This window comes from Maylandia zebra, linkage group LG3, assembly GCF_041146795.1.
Source record: "Maylandia zebra isolate NMK-2024a linkage group LG3, Mzebra_GT3a, whole genome shotgun sequence".
NCBI classification, from domain to species: domain Eukaryota; kingdom Metazoa; phylum Chordata; class Actinopteri; order Cichliformes; family Cichlidae; genus Maylandia; species Maylandia zebra.
In genome coordinates this window covers 52,086,732-52,103,425 of record NC_135169.1, presented here as the reverse complement: position 1 = coordinate 52,103,425, position 16,694 = coordinate 52,086,732, and the positions used below count along the sequence as shown (strand labels likewise).

Sequence of the window (16,694 nt, the reverse complement as noted above, 5' to 3'; positions counted from 1 at the left end):
GTAAGTGGCCTGAGCCAGCAGCCACAGGCCCTGGTGTGGTGTAGGTGGCCTCAGCCAGCAGCCACAGGCCCTGGTGTGGTGTAAGTGGCCTCAGCCAGAGCCACAGGCCCTGATGTGGTGTAAGTGGCCCCAGCCGGTCACTCAGGCCCTGGTGTGGTGTAGGTGGCATCAGCTAGCAGCACAAGACATTGGAAAAGAGCCAAAAGCAATGTCGTTAATGTGCCCTCATTAATGGGCAGCTGCTTTTGGTCTTTTAATACACCCCTTCTCTGGATCAAAAGCGGTTCAATGACATGAAAATGAAAGGCTTACAGCACCAGGTATTCCCAGGCAGTCTCCCATCCAAGTACTAACCAAGCCCAGCCCTGCTTAGCTTCCGAGATCAGACGAGGTCGGGCGTGCTCAGGGTGGTATGGCCGTAAGCTGCTGGCCCCAGCACAATGTCTCAATTTATGGATTCAAGTGATTAGGTGGCAAGTACCTGAAGTTACGAAGACAATCCTATAACCATACCTGCATGTTTGCATAATACCCTAACCCAAAGGCTCAGTTTGGCATTTATCTAACAGCACAGGCCCTGGATTGTTGAAGATGGCCTCTGGAACCAGCACAGGCCCTGGTGTGTTGTACATGGCCACAGCAAGCAGCACAGGGCCAGGTTTGGTGAAGATGGCCTCGGCCAGAAGCACAGGGTCTGGTGTGATATGAGTGGCCTGAGCAAGAGCCACAGGCCCTGGTGTGGTGTAATTGGCCTCAGCCAGCAGCCACAGGCCCTGGTGTGGTGTAAGTGGCCTCAGCCAGCAGCCACAGGCCCTGGTGTGGTGTAAGTGGCCTCAGCCAGCAGCCACAGGCCCTGGTGTGGTGTAAGTGGCCTCAGCCAGAGCCACAGGCCCTGATGTGGTGTAAGTGGCCCCAGCCGGTCACTCAGGCCCTGGTGTGGTGTAGGTGGCATCAGCTAGCAGCACAAGACATTGGAAAAGAGCCAAAAGCAATGTCGTTAATGTGCCCTCATTAATGGGCAGCTGCTTTTGGTCTTTTAATACACCCCTTCTCTGGATCAAAAGCGGTTCAATGACATGAAAAAGAAAGGCTTACAGCACGAGGTATTCCCAGGCAGTCTCCCATCCAAGTACTAACCAAGCCCAGCCCTGCTTAGCTTCCGAGATCAGACGAGGTCGGGCGTGCTCAGGGTGGTATGGCCGTAAGCTGCTGGCCCCAGCACAATGTCTCAATTTATGGATTCAAGTGATTAGGTGGCAAGTACCTGAAGTTACGAAGACAATCCTATAACCATACCTGCATGTTTGCATAATACCCTAACCCAAAGGCTCAGTTTAGCATTTATCCAACAGCACAGGCCCTGGATTGTTGAAGATGGCCTCAGGAACCAGAACAGGGCCTGGTGTGTTGTACATGGCCACAGCTAGCAGAACAGGGCCTGGTTTGGTGAAGATGGCCTCGGCCAGAAGCACAGGGCCTGGTGTGATATGAGTGGCCTGAGCAAGAGCCACAGGCCCTGGTGTGGTGTAAGTGGCCTGAGCAAGAGCCACAGGCCCTGGTGTGGTGTAATTGGCCTCAATAGCAACTAAGGCCCTGGTGTGGTGAATGTGGCCTCAGCCAGCAGCCACAGGCCCTTGTGTGGTGTAAGTGGCCTCAGAAGCAAATAAGGCCGTGGTGTGGTGTAAGTGGCCTCAGCCAGAGCCACAGGCCCTGGTGTGGTGTAAGTGGCCTCAATAACAACTAAGGCCCTGGTGTGGTGTAAGTGGCCTGAGCCAGCAGCCACAGGCCCTGGTGTGGTGTAGGTGGCCTCAGCCAGCAGCCACAGGCCCTGGTGTGGTGTAAGTGGCCTCAGCCAGAGCCACAGGCCCTGGTGTGGTGTAATTGGCCTCAATAGCAACTAAGGCCCTGGTGTGGTGTATGTGGCCTCAGCCAGCAGCCACAGGCCCTTGTGTGGTGTACATGGCCACAGCCAGCAGCCACAGGCCCTGGTGTGGTGTAAGTGGCCTCAATAGCAACTAAGGCCCTGGTGTGGTGTAAGTGGTCTCAGCCAGTGCCACAGGCCCTGGTGTGGTGTAATTGGCCTCAATAGCAACTAAGGCCCTGGTGTTGTGTATGTGGCCTCAGCCAGCAGCCACAGGCCCTGGTGTGGTGTAAGTGGCCTCAGAAGTAAATAAGGCCCTGGTGTGGTGTAAGTGGCCTCAGCCAGCAGCACAGGGCCAGGTTTGGTGAAGATGGCCTTGGCCAGAAGCACAGGGTCTGGTGTGATATGAGTGGCCTGAGCAAGAGCCACAGGCCCTGGTGTGGTGTAAGTGGCCTCAGCCAGAAGCCACAGGCCCTGGTGTGGTGTAGGTGGCCTCAGCCAGCAGCCACAGGCCCTTGTGTGGTGTAAGTGGCCTCAGCCAGCAGCCACAGGCCCTGGTGTGGTGTAAGTGGCCTCAGCCAGCAGCCACAGGCCCTGGTGTGGTGTAAGTGGCCTGAGCAAGAGCTACAGACCCTGGTGTGGTGTAATTGGCCTCAATAGCAACTAAGGCCCTGGTGTGGTGTAGGTGGCCTCAGCCAGCAGCCACAGGCCCTGGTGTGGTGTAAGTGGCCTCAGCCAGCAGCCACAGGCCCTGGTGTGGTGTAAGTGGCCTCAGCCAGAGCCACAGGCCCTGATGTGGTGTAAGTGGCCCCAGCCGGTCACTCAGGCCCTGGTGTGGTGTAGGTGGCATCAGCTAGCAGCACAAGACATTGGAAAAGAGCCAAAAGCAATGTCGTTAATGTGCCCTCATTAATGGGCAGCTGCTTTTGGTCTTTTAATACACCCCTTCTCTGGATCAAAAGCGGTTCAATGACATGAAAATGAAAGGCTTACAGCACCAGGTAGTGCAAGGAAGTCTCCCATCCAAGTACTAACCAAGCCCAGCCCTGCTTAGCTTCTGAGATCAGACGAGGTCGGGCGTGCCCAGGGTGGTATGGCCGTAAGCTGCTGGCCCCAGCACAATGTCTCAATTTATGGATTCAAGTGATTAGGTGGCAAGTACCTGAAGTTACGAAGACAATCCTATAACCATACCTGCATGTTTGCATAATACCCTAACCCAAAGGCTCAGTTTGGCATTTATCCAACAGCACAGGCCCTGGATTGTTGAAGATGGCCTCAGGAACCAGAACAGGGCCTGGTGTGTTGTACATGGCCACAGCTAGCAGCACAGGGCCTGGTTTGGTGAAGATGGCCTCGGCCAGAAGCACAGGGCCTGGTGTGATATGAGTGCCCTGAGCAAGAGCCACAGGCCCTGGTGTGGTGTAAGTGGCCTCAGCCAGCAGCCACAGGCCCTGGTGTGGTGTAAGTGGCCTCAGCCAGCAGCCACAGGCCCTGGTGTGGTGTAAGTGGCCTCAGCCAGCAGCCACAGCCCTGGTGTGGTGTAAGTGGCCTCAGCCAGCAGCCACAGGCCCTGGTGTGGTGTAAGTGGCCTCAGCCAGAGCCACAGGCCCTGATGTGGTGTAAGTGGCCCCAGCCGGTCACTCAGGCCCTGGTGTGGTGTAGGTGGCATCAGCTAGCAGCACAAGACATTGGAAAAGAGCCAAAAGCAATGTCGTTAATGTGCCCTCATCAATGGGCAGCTGCTTTTGGTCTTTTAATACACCCCTTCTCTGGATCAAAAGCGGTTCAATGACATGAAAAAGAAAGGCTTACAGCACGAGGTATTCCCAGGTAGTCTCCCATCCAAGTACTAACCAAGCCCAGCCCTGCTTAGCTTCCGAGATCAGACGAGGTCGGGCGTGCTCAGGGTGGTATGGCCGTAAGCTGCTGGCCCCAGCACAATGTCTCAATTTATGGATTCAAGTGATTAGGTGGCAAGTACCTGAAGTTACGAAGACAATCCTATAACCATAACTGCATGTTTGCATAATACCCTAACCCAAAGGCTCAGTTTGGCATTTATCCAACAGCACAGGACCTGGATTGTTGAAGATGGCCTCTGGAACCAGCACAGGGCCTGGTGTGTTGTACATGGCCACAGCTAGCAGCACAGGGCCTGGTTGGGTGAAGATGGCCTCGGCCAGAAGCACAGGGTCTGGTGTGATATGAGTGGCCTGAGCAAGAGCCACAGGCCCTGGTGTGGTGTAAGTGGCCTCAGCCAGCAGCCACAGGCCCTGGTGTGGTGTAAGTGCCCTCAGCCAGCAGCCACAGGCCCTGGTGTGGTGTAAGTGGCCTCAGCCAGTGCCACAGGCCCTGGTGTGGTGTAATTGGCCTCAATAGCAACTAAGGCCCTGGTGTGGTGTAAGTGGTCTCAGCCAGTGCCACAGGCCCTGGTGTGGTGTAATTGGCCTCAATAGCAACTAAGGCCCTGGTGTTGTGTATGTGGCCTCAGCCAGCAGCCACAGGCCCTGGTGTGGTGTAAGTGGCCTCAGAAGTAAATAAGGCCCTGGTGTGGTGTAAGTGGCCTCAGCCAGCAGCACAGGGCCAGGTTTGGTGAAGCTGGCCTTGGCCAGAAGCACAGGGTCTGGTGTGATATGAGTGGCCTGAGCAAGAGCCACAGGCCCTGGTGTGGTGTAAGTGGCCTCAGCCAGAAGCCACAGGCCCTGGTGTGGTGTAGGTGGCCTCAGCCAGCAGCCACAGGCCCTTGTGTGGTGTAAGTGGCCTCAGCCAGCAGCCACAGGCCCTGGTGTGGTGTAAGTGGCCTCAGCCAGCAGCCACAGGCCCTGGTGTGGTGTAAGTGGCCTCAGCCAGCAGCCACAGGCCCTGATGTGGTGTAAGTGGCCTGAGCAAGAGCCACAGACCCTGGTGTGGTGTAATTGGCCTCAATAGCAACTAAGGCCCTGGTGTGGTGTAGGTGGCCTCAGCCAGCAGCCACAGGCCCTGGTGTGGTGTAAGTGGCCTCAGCCAGCAGCCACAGGCCCTGGTGTGGTGTAAGTGGCCTCAGCCAGAGCCACAGGCCCTGATGTGGTGTAAGTGGCCCCAGCCGGTCACTCAGGCCCTGGTGTGGTGTAGGTGGCATCAGCTAGCAGCACAAGACATTGGAAAACAGCCAAAAGCAATGTCGTTAATGTGCCCTCATTAATGGGCAGCTGCTTTTGGTCTTTTAATACACACCTTCTCTGGATCAAAAGCGGTTCAATGACATGAAAATGAAAGGCTTACAGCACCAGGTATTCCAAGGAAGTCTCCCATCCAAGTACTAACCAAGCCCAGCCCTGCTTAGCTTCCGAGATCAGACGAGGTCGGGCGTGCTCAGGGTGGTATGGCCGTAAGCTGCTGGCCCCAGCACAATGTCTCAATTTATGGATTCAACTGATTAGGTGGCAAGTACCTGAAGTTACGAAGACAATCCTATAACCATACCTGCATGTTTGCATAATACCCTAACCCAAAGGCTCAGTTTAGCATTTATCCAACAGCACAGGCCCTGGATTGTTGAAGATGGCCTCAGGAACCAGAACAGGGCCTGGTGTGTTGTACATGGCCACAGCTAGCAGCACAGGGCCTGGTTTGGTGAAGATGGCCTTGGCCAGAAGCACAGGGTCTGGTGTGATATGAGTGGCCTGAGCAAGAGCCACAGGCCCTGGTGTGGAGTAAGTGGCCTGAGCAAGAGCCACAGGCCCTGGTGTGGTGTAATTGGCCTCAATAGCAACTAAGGCCCTGGTGTGGTGTATGTGGCCTCAGCCAGCAGCCACAGGCCCTGGTGTGGTGTAAGTGGCCTCAGAAGCAAATAAGGCCCTGGTGTGGTGTATGTGGCCTCAGCCAGGAGCCACAGGCCCTGGTGTGGTGTAAGTGGCCTCAATAGCAACTAAGGCCCTGGTGTGGTGTAAGTGGCCTCAGCCAGCAGCCACAGGCCCTGGTGTGGTGTATGTGGCCTCAGCCAGCAGCCACAGGCCCTGGTGTGGTGTAAGTGGCCTCAGCCAGCAGCCACAGGCCCTGGTGTGGTGTAAGTGGCCTCAATAGCAACTAAGGCCCTGGTGTGGTGTAGGTGGCCTCAGCCAGCAGCCACAGGCCCTGGTGTGGTGTAAGTGGCCTCAGCCAGCAGCCACAGGCCCTGGTGTGGTGTAAGTGGCCTCAATAGCAACTAAGGCCCTGGTGTGGTGTAGGTGGCCTCAGCCAGCAGCCACAGGCCCTGGTGTGGTGTAAGTGGCCTCAATAGCAACTAAGGCCCTGGTGTGGTGTAGGTGGCCTCAGCCAGCAGCCACAGGCCCTGGTGTGGTGTAAGTGGCCTCAGCCAGTGCCACAGGCCCTGGTGTGGTGTAAGTGGCCTCAGCCAGCAGCCACAGGCCCTGGTGTGGTGTAAGGGGCCTCAATAGCAACTAATGCCCTGGTGTGGTGTAAGTGGCCTCAGCCAGCAGCCACAGGCACTGGTGTGGTGTAAGTGGCCTCAGCCAGCAGCCACAGGCCCTGGTGTGGTGTAAGTGGCCTCAGCCAGCAGCCACAGGCCCTGGTGTGGTGTAAGTGGCCTCAGCCAGCAGCCACAGGCCCTGGTGTGGTGTAAGTGGCCTCAGCCAGAAGCCACAGGCACTGGTGTGGTGTAAGTGCCCTCAGCCAGCAGCCACAGGCCCTGGTGTGGTGTAAGTGACCTCAGCCAGCAGCCACAGGCCCTGGTGTGGTGTAAGTGGCCTCAGCCAGCAGCCACAGGCCCTGGTGTGGTGTAAGTGGACTCAGCCAGTGCCACAGGCCCTGGTGTGGTGTAAGTGGCCTGAGCAAGAGTCACAGACCCTGGTGTGGTGTAATTGGCCTCAATAGCAACTAATGCCCTGGTGTGGTGTAGGTGGCCTCAGCCAGCAGCCACAGGCCCTGGTGTGGTGTAAGTGGCCTCAGCCAGTGCCACAGGCCCTGGTGTGGTGTAAGGGGCCTCAATAGCAACTAATGCCCTGGTGTGGTGTAAGTGGCCTCAGCCAGCAGCCACAGGCACTGGTGTGGTGTAAGTGCCCTCAGCCAGCAGCCACAGGCCCTGGTGTGGTGTAAGTGGCCTCAGCCAGCAGCCACAGGCCCTGGTGTGGTGTAAGTGGCCTCAGCCAGCAGCCACAGGCCCTGGTGTGGTGTAAGTGGCCTGAGCAAGAGCCACAGGCCCTGGTGTGGTGTAAGTGGCCTCAGCCAGAAGCCACAGGCACTGGTGTGGTGTAAGTGCCCTCAGCCAGCAGCCACAGGCCCTGGTGTGGTGTAAGTGACCTCAGCCAGCAGCCACAGGCCCTGGTGTGGTGTAAGTGGCCTCAGCCAGCAGCCACAGGCCCTGGTGTGGTGTAAGTGGCCTCAGCCAGTGCCACAGGCCCTGGTGTGGTGTAAGTGGCCTGAGCAAGAGTCACAGACCCTGGTGTGGTGTAATTGGCCTCAATAGCAACTAATGCCCTGGTGTGGTGTAGGTGGCCTCAGCCAGCAGCCACAGGCCCTGGTGTGGTGTAAGTGGCCTCAGCCAGTGCCACAGGCCCTGGTGTGGTGTAAGTGGCCTGAACAAGAGCCACAGACCCTGGTGTGGTGTAATTGGCCTCAATAGCAACTAATGCCCTGGTGTGGTGTAAGTCGCCTCAGCCAGCAGCCACAGGCCCTGGTGTGGTGTAAGTGGCCTGAACAAGAGCCACAGACCCTGGTGTGGTGTAATTGGCCTCAATAGCAACTAATGCCCTGGTGTGGTGTAAGTCGCCTCAGCCAGCAGCCACAGGCACTGGTGTGGTGTAAGTGGCCTCAATAGCAACTAAGGCCCTGGTGTGGTGTAAGTCGCCTCATCCAGCAGCCACAGGCCCTGGTGTGGTGTAAGTGGCCTCAGCCAGAGCCACAGGCCCTGATGTGGTGTAAGTGGCCCCAGCCGGTCACTCAGGCCCTGGTGTGGTGTAGGTGGCATCAGCTAGCAGCACAAGACATTGGAAAACAGCCAAAAGCAATGTCGTTAATGTGCCCTCATTAATGGGAAGCTGCTTTTGGTCTTTTAATACACCCCTTCTCTGGATCAAAAGCGGTTCAATGACATGAAAATGAAAGGCTTACAGCACCAGGTATTCCCAGGTAGTCTCCAATCCAAGTACTAACCAAGCCCAGCCCTGCTTAGCTTCCGAGATCAGACGAGGTCGGGCGTGCTCAGGGTGGTATGGCCGTAAGCTGCTGGCCCCAGCACAATGTCTCAATTTATGGATTCAACTGATTAGGTGGCAAGTACCTGAAGTTACGAAGACAATCCTTTAACCATACCTGCATGTTTGCATAATACCCTAACCCAAAGGCTCAGTTTGGCATTTATCTAACAGCACAGGCCCTGGATTGTTGAAGATGGCCTCAGGAACCAGCACAGGGCCTGGTGTGTTGTACATGGCCACAGCTAGCAGCACAGGGCCTGGTTTGGTGAAGATGGCCTCGGCCAGAAGCGCAGGGCCTGGTGTGATGTGAGTGGCCTGAGCAAGAGCCACAGGCCCTGGTGTGGTGTAAGTGGCCTCAGCCAGAAGCCACAGGCACTGGTGTGGTGTAAGTGGCCTCAGCCAGCAGCCACAGGCCCTGGTGTGGTGTAAGTGGCCTCAGCCAGCAGCCACAGGCCCTGGTGTGGTGTAAGTGGCCTCAGCCAGCAGCCACAGGCCTTGGTGTGGTGTAAGTGGCCTCAGCCAGAGCCACAGGTCCTGGTGTGGTGTAAGTGGCCTGAGCCAGTGCCACAGGCCCTGGTGTGGTGTAAGTGGCCTGAGCAAGAGCCACAGACCCTGGTGTGGTATAATTGGCCTCAATAGCAACTAATGCCCTGGTGTGGTGTAGGTGGCCTCAGCCAGCAGCCACAGGCCCTGGTGTGGTGTAAGTGGCCTCAATAGCAACTAATGCCCTGGTGTGGTGTAAGTGGCCTCATCCAGCAGCCACAGGCCCTGGTGTGGTGTAAGTGGCCTGAGCAAGAGCCACAGGCCCTGGTGTGGTGTAATTGGCCTCAATAGCAACTAAGGCCCTGGTGTGGTGTAGGTGGCCTCAGCCAGCAGCCACAGGCCCTGGTGTGGTGTAAGTGGCCTCAGCCAGCAGCCACAGGCCCTGGTGTGGTGTAAGTGGCCTCAGCCAGCAGCCACAGGCCCTGATGTGGTGTAAGTGGCCCCAGCCGGTCACTCAGGCCCTGGTGTGGTGTAGGTGGCATCAGCTAGCAGCACAAGACATTGGAAAAGAGCCAAAAGCAATGTCGTTAATGTGCCCTCATTAATGGGCAGCTGCTTTTGGTCTTTTAATACACCCCTTCTCTGGATCAAAAGCGGTTCAATGACATGAAAATGAAAGGCTTACAGCACCAGGTATTCCCAGGCAGTCTCCCATCCAAGTACTAACCAAGCACAGCCCTGCTTAGCTTCCGAGATCAGACGAGGTCGGGCGTGCTCAGGGTGGTACGGCCGTAAGCTGCTGGCCCCAGCACAATGTCTCAATTTATGGATTCAACTGATTAGGTGGCAAGTACCTGAAGTTACGAAGACAATCCTTTAACCATACCTGCATGTTTGCATAATACCCTAACCCAAAGGCTCAGTTTAGCATTTATCTAACAGCACAGACCCTGGATTGTTGAAGATGGCCTCAGGAACCAGCACAGGGCCTGGTGTGTTGTACATGGCCACAGCTAGCAGCACAGGGCCTGGTTTGGTGAAGATGGCCTCGGCCAGAAGCGCAGGGCCTGGTGTGATGTGAGTGGCCTGAGCAAGAGCCACAGGCCTTGGTGTGGTGTAAGTGGCCTCAGCCAGAAGCCACAGGCACTGGTGTGGTGTAAGTGCCCTCAGCCAGCAGCCACAGGCCCTGGTGTGGTGTAAGTGGCCTCAGCCAGCAGCCACAGGCCCTGGTGTGGTGTAAGTGGCCTCAGCCAGCAGCCACAGGCCCTGGTGTGGTGTAAGTGGCCTCAGCCAGTGCCACAGGCCCTGGTGTGGTGTAAGTGGCCTGAGCAAGAGTCACAGACCCTGGTGTGGTGTAATTGGCCTCAATAGCAACTAAGGCCCTGGTGTGGTGTAAGTGGCCTCAGCCAGAAGCCACAGGCACTGGTGTGGTGTAAGTGGCCTCAGCCAGCAGCCACAGGCCCTGGTGTGGTGTAAGTGGCCTCAGCCAGCAGCCACAGGCCCTGGTGTGGTGTAAGTGGCCTCAGCCAGAGCCACAGGCCCTGGTGTGGTGTAAGTGGCCTCAGCCAGTGCCACAGGCCCTGGTGTGGTGTAAGTGGCCTGAGCAAGAGCCACAGACCCTGGTGTGGTGTAATTGGCCTCAATAGCAACTAATGCCCTGGTGTGGTGTAGGTGGCCTCAGCCAGCAGCCACAGGCCCTGGTGTGGTGTAAGTGGCCTCAATAGCAACTAATGCCCTGGTGTGGTGTAAGTGGCCTCAGCCAGCAGCCACAGGCCCTGGTGTGGTGTAAGTGGCCTGAGCAAGAGCCACAGGCCCTGGTGTGGTGTAATTGGCCTCAATAGCAACTAAGGCCCTGGTGTGGTGTAAGTGGCCTCAGCCAGTGCCACAGGCCCTGGTGTGGAGTAAGTGGCCTCAATAGCAACTAAGGCCCTGGTGTGGTGTATGTGGCCTCAGCCAGCAGCCACAGGCCCTGGTGTGGTGTAAGTGGCCTCAGAAGCAAATAAGGCCGTGGTGTGGTGTATGTGGCCTCAGCCAGCAGCCACAGGCCCTGGTGTGGTGTAAGTGGCCTCAATAGCAACTAAGGCCGTGGTGTGGTGTAAGTGGCCTCAGCCAGCAGCCACAGGCCCTGGTGTGGTGTAAGTGGCCTCAGCCAGCAGCCACAGGCCCTGGTGTGGTGTAAGTGGCCTGAGCAAGAGCCACAGGCCCTGGTGTGGTGTAATTGGCCTCAATAGCAACTAAGGCCCTGGTGTGGTGTATGTGGCCTCAGCCAGCAGCCACAGGCCCTGGTGTGGTGTAAGTGGCCTCAGAAGCAAATAAGGCCGTGTTGTGGTGTATGTGGCCTCAGCCAGCAGCCACAGGCCCTGGTGTGGTGTAAGTGGCCTCAATAGCAACTAAGGCCCTGGTGTGGTGTAGGTGGCCTCAGCCAGCAGCCACAGGCCCTGGTGTGGTGTAAGTGGCCTCAGCCAGCAGCCACAGGCCCTGGTGTGGTGTAAGTGGCCTCAGCCAGAGCCACAGGCCCTGATGTGGTGTAAGTGGCCCCAGCCGGTCACTCAGGCCCTGGTGTGGTGTAGGTGGCATCACCTAGCAGCACAAGACATTGGAAAACAGCCAAAAGCAATGTCGTTAATGTGCCCTCATTAATGGGCAGCTGCTTTTGGTCTTTTAATACACCCCTTCTCTGGATCAAAAGCGGTTCAATGACATGAAAATGAAAGGCTTACAGCACCAGGTATTCCCAGGCAGTCTCCCATCCAAGTACTAACCAAGCCCAGCCCTGCTTAGCTTCCGAGATCAGACGAGGTCGGGAGTGCTCAGGGTGGTATGGCCGTAAGCTGCTGGCCCCAGCACAATGTCTCAATTTATGGATTCAAGTGATTAGGTGGCAAGTACCTGAAGTTACGAAGACAATCCTATAACCATACATGCATGTTTGCATAATACCATAACCCAAAGGCTCAGTTTGGCATTTATCTAACAGCACAGGCCCTGGATTGTTGAAGATGGCCTCTGGAACCAGCACAGGGCCTGGTGTGTTGTACATGGCCACAGCAAGCAGCACAGGGCCAGGTTTGGTGAAGATGGCCTCGGCCAGAAGCACAGGGTCTGGTGTGATATGAGTGGCCTGAGCAAGAGCCACAGGCCCTGGTGTGGTGTAGGTGGCCTCAGCCAGCAGCCACAGGCCCTTGTGTGGTGTAAGTGGCCTCAGCCAGCAGCCACAGGCCCTGGTGTGGTGTAAGTGGCCTCAGCCAGAAGCCACAGGCACTGGTGTGGTGTAAGTGCCCTCAGCCAGCAGCCACAGGCCCTGGTGTGGTGTAAGTGACCTCAGCCAGCAGCCACAGGCCCTGGTGTGGTGTAAGTGGCCTCAGCCAGCAGCCACAGGCCCTGGTGTGGTGTAAGTGGACTCAGCCAGTGCCACAGGCCCTGGTGTGGTGTAAGTGGCCTGAGCAAGAGTCACAGACCCTGGTGTGGTGTAATTGGCCTCAATAGCAACTAATGCCCTGGTGTGGTGTAAGTGACCTCAGCCAGCAGCCACAGGCCCTGGTGTGGTGTAAGTGGCCTCAGCCAGCAGCCACAGGCCCTGGTGTGGTGTAAGTGGCCTCAGCCAGCAGCCACAGGCCCTGGTGTGGTGTAAGTGGCCTGAGCAAGAGTCACAGACCCTGGTGTGGTGTAATTGGCCTCAATAGCAACTAATGCCCTGGTGTGGTGTAAGTGACCTCAGCCAGCAGCCACAGGCACTGGTGTGGTGTAAGTGCCCTCAGCCAGCAGCCACAGGCCCTGGTGTGGTGTAAGTGGCCTCAGCCAGCAGCCACAGGCCCTGGTGTGGTGTAAGTGGCCTCAGCCAGAGCCACAGGCCCTGATGTGGTGTAAGTGGCCCCAGCCGGTCACTCAGGCCCTGGTGTGGTGTAGGTGGCATCAGCTAGCAGCACAAGACATTGGAAAAGAGCCAAAAGCAATGTCGTTAATGTGCCCTCATTAATGGGCAGCTGCTTTTGGTCTTTTAATACACACCTTCTCTGGATCAAAAGCGGTTCAATGACATGAAAAAGAAAGGCTTACAGCACGAGGTATTCCCAGGCAGTCTCCCATCCAAGTACTAACCAAGCCCAGCCCTGCTTAGCTTCCGAGATCAGACGAGGTCGGGCGTGCTCAGGGTGGTATGGCCGTAAGCTGCTGGCCCCAGCACAATGTCTCAATTTATGGATTCAAGTGATTAGGTGGCAAGTACCTGAAGTTACGAAGACAATCCTATAACCATACCTGCATGTTTGCATAATACCCTAACCCAAAGGCTCAGTTTAGCATTTATCCAACAGCACAGGCCCTGGATTGTTGAAGATGGCCTCAGGAACCAGAACAGGGCCTGGTGTGTTGTACATGGCCACAGCTAGCAGAACAGGGCCTGGTTTGGTGAAGATGGCCTCGGCCAGAAGCACAGGGCCTGGTGTGATATGAGTGGCCTGAGCAAGAGCCACAGGCCCTGGTGTGGTGTAAGTGGCCTGAGCAAGAGCCACAGGCCCTGGTGTGGTGTAATTGGCCTCAATAGCAACTAAGGCCCTGGTGTGGTGTATGTGGCCTCAGCCAGCAGCCACAGGCCCTTGTGTGGTGTAAGTGGCCTCAGAAGCAAATAAGGCCGTGGTGTGGTGTAAGTGGCCTCAGCCAGAGCCACAGGCCCTGGTGTGGTGTAAGTGGCCTCAATAACAACTAAGGCCCTGGTGTGGTGTAAGTGGCCTGAGCCAGCAGCCACAGGCCCTGGTGTGGTGTAGGTGGCCTCAGCCAGCAGCCACAGGCCCTGGTGTGGTGTAAGTGGCCTCAGCCAGAGCCACAGGCCCTGGTGTGGTGTAATTGGCCTCAATAGCAACTAAGGCCCTGGTGTGGTGTATGTGGCCTCAGCCAGCAGCCACAGGCCCTTGTGTGGTGTACATGGCCACAGCCAGCAGCCACAGGCCCTGGTGTGGTGTAAGTGGTCTCAGCCAGTGCCACAGGCCCTGGTGTGGTGTAATTGGCCTCAATAGCAACTAAGGCCCTGGTGTTGTGTATGTGGCCTCAGCCAGCAGCCACAGGCCCTGGTGTGGTGTAAGTGGCCTCAGAAGTAAATAAGGCCCTGGTGTGGTGTAAGTGGCCTCAGCCAGCAGCACAGGGCCAGGTTTGGTGAAGATGGCCTTGGCCAGAAGCACAGGGTCTGGTGTGATATGAGTGGCCTGAGCAAGAGCCACAGGCCCTGGTGTGGTGTAAGTGGCCTCAGCCAGAAGCCACAGGCCCTGGTGTGGTGTAGGTGGCCTCAGCCAGCAGCCACAGGCCCTTGTGTGGTGTAAGTGGCCTCAGCCAGCAGCCACAGGCCCTGGTGTGGTGTAAGTGGCCTCAGCCAGCAGCCACAGGCCCTGGTGTGGTGTAAGTGGCCTCAGCCAGCAGCCACAGCCCTGGTGTGGTGTAAGTGGCCTCAGCCAGCAGCCACAGGCCCTGGTGTGGTGTAAGTGGCCTCAGCCAGAGCCACAGGCCCTGATGTGGTGTAAGTGGCCCCAGCCGGTCACTCAGGCCCTGGTGTGGTGTAGGTGGCATCAGCTAGCAGCACAAGACATTGGAAAACAGCCAAAAGCAATGTCGTTAATGTGCCCTCATCAATGGGCAGCTGCTTTTGGTCTTTTAATACACCCCTTCTCTGGATCAAAAGCGGTTCAATGACATGAAAAAGAAAGGCTTACAGCACGAGGTATTCCCAGGCAGTCTCCCATCCAAGTACTAACCAAGCCCAGCCCTGCTTAGCTTCCGAGATCAGACGAGGTCGGGCGTGCTCAGGGTGGTATGGCCGTAAGCTGCTGGCCCCAGCACAATGTCTCAATTTATGGATTCAAGTGATTAGGTGGCAAGTACCTGAAGTTACGAAGACAATCCTATAACCATAACTGCATGTTTGCATAATACCCTAACCCAAAGGCTCAGTTTGGCATTTATCCAACAGCACAGGACCTGGATTGTTGAAGATGGCCTCTGGAACCAGCACAGGGCCTGGTGTGTTGTACATGGCCACAGCTAGCAGCACAGGGCCTGGTTGGGTGAAGATGGCCTCGGCCAGAAGCACAGGGTCTGGTGTGATATGAGTGGCCTGAGCAAGAGCCACAGGCCCTGGTGTGGTGTAAGTGGCCTCAGCCAGCAGCCACAGGCCCTGGTGTGGTGTAAGTGCCCTCAGCCAGCAGCCACAGGCCCTGGTGTGGTGTAAGTGGCCTCAGCCAGTGCCACAGGCCCTGGTGTGGTGTAATTGGCCTCAATAGCAACTAAGGCCCTGGTGTGGTGTAAGTGGTCTCAGCCAGTGCCACAGGCCCTGGTGTGGTGTAATTGGCCTCAATAGCAACTAAGGCCCTGGTGTTGTGTATGTGGCCTCAGCCAGCAGCCACAGGCCCTGGTGTGGTGTAAGTGGCCTCAGAAGTAAATAAGGCCCTGGTGTGGTGTAAGTGGCCTCAGCCAGCAGCACAGGGCCAGGTTTGGTGAAGCTGGCCTTGGCCAGAAGCACAGGGTCTGGTGTGATATGAGTGGCCTGAGCAAGAGCCACAGGCCCTGGTGTGGTGTAAGTGGCCTCAGCCAGAAGCCACAGGCCCTGGTGTGGTGTAGGTGGCCTCAGCCAGCAGCCACAGGCCCTTGTGTGGTGTAAGTGGCCTCAGCCAGCAGCCACAGGCCCTGGTGTGGTGTAAGTGGCCTCAGCCAGCAGCCACAGGCCCTGGTGTGGTGTAAGTGGCCTCAGCCAGCAGCCACAGGCCCTGATGTGGTGTAAGTGGCCTGAGCAAGAGCCACAGACCCTGGTGTGGTGTAATTGGCCTCAATAGCAACTAAGGCCCTGGTGTGGTGTAGGTGGCCTCAGCCAGCAGCCACAGGCCCTGGTGTGGTGTAAGTGGCCTCAGCCAGCAGCCACAGGCCCTGGTGTGGTGTAAGTGGCCTCAGCCAGAGCCACAGGCCCTGATGTGGTGTAAGTGGCCCCAGCCGGTCACTCAGGCCCTGGTGTGGTGTAGGTGGCATCAGCTAGCAGCACAAGACATTGGAAAACAGCCAAAAGCAATGTCGTTAATGTGCCCTCATTAATGGGCAGCTGCTTTTGGTCTTTTAATACACACCTTCTCTGGATCAAAAGCGGTTCAATGACATGAAAATGAAAGGCTTACAGCACCAGGTATTCCAAGGAAGTCTCCCATCCAAGTACTAACCAAGCCCAGCCCTGCTTAGCTTCCGAGATCAGACGAGGTCGGGCGTGCTCAGGGTGGTATGGCCGTAAGTTGCTGGCCCCAGCACAATGTCTCAATTTATGGATTCAACTGATTAGGTGGCAAGTACCTGAAGTTACGAAGACAATCCTTTAACCATACCTGCATGTTTGCATAATACCCTAACCCAAAGGCTCAGTTTAGCATTTATACAACATCACAGGCCCTGGATTGTTGAAGATGGCCTCAGGAACCAGAACAGGGCCTGGTGTGTTGTACATGACCAAAGCTAGCAGCACAGGGCCTGGTTTGGTGAAGATGGCCTCGGCCAGAAGCACAGGGCCTGGTGTGATATGAGTGGCCTGAGCAAGAGCCACAGGCCCTGGTGTGGAGTAAGTGGCCTGAGCAAGAGCCACAGGCCCTGGTGTGGTGTAAGTGGCCTTAGCAAGAGCAACAGGCCCTGGTGTGGAGTAAGTGGCCTCAGCCAGCAGCCACAGGCCCTGGTGTGGTGTAAGTGGCCTCAGAAGCAAATAAGGCCGTGGTGTGGTGTATGTGGCCTCAGCCAGCAGCCACAGGCCCTGGTGTGGTGTAAGTGGCCTCAATAGCAACTAAGGCCCTGGTGTGGTGTAAGTGGCCTCAGCCAGCAGCCACAGGCCTTGGTGTGGTGTAAGTCGCCTCATCCAGCAGCCACAGGCCCTGGTGTGGTGTAAGTGGCCTCAGCCAGAGCCACAGGCCCTGGTGTGGTGTAATTGGCCTCAATAGCAACTAATGCCCTGGTGTGGTGTAAGTGGCCTCAGCCAGCAGCCACAGGCCCTGGTGTGGTGTAAGTGGCCTCAGCCAGCAGCCACAGGCCCTGATGTGGTGTAAGTGGCCGCAGCCGGTCACTCAGGCCCTGGTGTGGTGTAGGTGGGCTCAGCCAGCAGCCACAGGCCTTGGTGTGGTGTAAGTCGCCTCATCCAGCAGCCACAAGCCCTGGTGTGGTGTAAT

At 56.9% G+C, this 16,694-nt stretch overlaps 10 non-coding genes and 1 pseudogene across 10 annotated transcripts; all 11 read right to left on the bottom strand.

The window, feature by feature from the left end:
• Nucleotides 1-305: 305 nt before the first annotated feature.
• Nucleotides 306-424, bottom strand: LOC143417735 (5S ribosomal RNA). Its single transcript, XR_013097883.1, has one exon. It is a non-coding gene; the product is annotated as a 5S ribosomal RNA (ribosomal RNA).
• Nucleotides 425-1,088: 664 nt separating this feature from the next.
• On the bottom strand, nucleotides 1,089-1,207 carry LOC143417218 (5S ribosomal RNA). The gene has a single exon (XR_013097435.1). It is a non-coding gene; the product is annotated as a 5S ribosomal RNA (ribosomal RNA).
• A 1,640-nt stretch (nucleotides 1,208-2,847) lies between these two features.
• On the bottom strand, nucleotides 2,848-2,966 carry LOC143417578 (5S ribosomal RNA; annotated as a pseudogene).
• A 703-nt stretch (nucleotides 2,967-3,669) lies between these two features.
• LOC143417179 (5S ribosomal RNA) lies at nucleotides 3,670-3,788 on the bottom strand. The gene has a single exon (XR_013097396.1). It is a non-coding gene; the product is annotated as a 5S ribosomal RNA (ribosomal RNA).
• Nucleotides 3,789-5,118: 1,330 nt separating this feature from the next.
• LOC143417997 (5S ribosomal RNA) lies at nucleotides 5,119-5,237 on the bottom strand. Its single transcript, XR_013098145.1, has one exon. It is a non-coding gene; the product is annotated as a 5S ribosomal RNA (ribosomal RNA).
• A 2,707-nt stretch (nucleotides 5,238-7,944) lies between these two features.
• LOC143417918 (5S ribosomal RNA) lies at nucleotides 7,945-8,063 on the bottom strand. The gene has a single exon (XR_013098066.1). It is a non-coding gene; the product is annotated as a 5S ribosomal RNA (ribosomal RNA).
• Nucleotides 8,064-9,198: 1,135 nt separating this feature from the next.
• On the bottom strand, nucleotides 9,199-9,317 carry LOC143417519 (5S ribosomal RNA). The gene has a single exon (XR_013097741.1). It is a non-coding gene; the product is annotated as a 5S ribosomal RNA (ribosomal RNA).
• A 1,916-nt stretch (nucleotides 9,318-11,233) lies between these two features.
• LOC143417835 (5S ribosomal RNA) lies at nucleotides 11,234-11,352 on the bottom strand. Its single transcript, XR_013097982.1, has one exon. It is a non-coding gene; the product is annotated as a 5S ribosomal RNA (ribosomal RNA).
• Nucleotides 11,353-12,569: 1,217 nt separating this feature from the next.
• On the bottom strand, nucleotides 12,570-12,688 carry LOC143417217 (5S ribosomal RNA). Its single transcript, XR_013097434.1, has one exon. It is a non-coding gene; the product is annotated as a 5S ribosomal RNA (ribosomal RNA).
• Nucleotides 12,689-14,212: 1,524 nt separating this feature from the next.
• Nucleotides 14,213-14,331, bottom strand: LOC143417216 (5S ribosomal RNA). The gene has a single exon (XR_013097433.1). It is a non-coding gene; the product is annotated as a 5S ribosomal RNA (ribosomal RNA).
• Nucleotides 14,332-15,661: 1,330 nt separating this feature from the next.
• Nucleotides 15,662-15,780, bottom strand: LOC143417380 (5S ribosomal RNA). Its single transcript, XR_013097601.1, has one exon. It is a non-coding gene; the product is annotated as a 5S ribosomal RNA (ribosomal RNA).
• Between the last annotated feature and the right edge of the window lie 914 nt (nucleotides 15,781-16,694).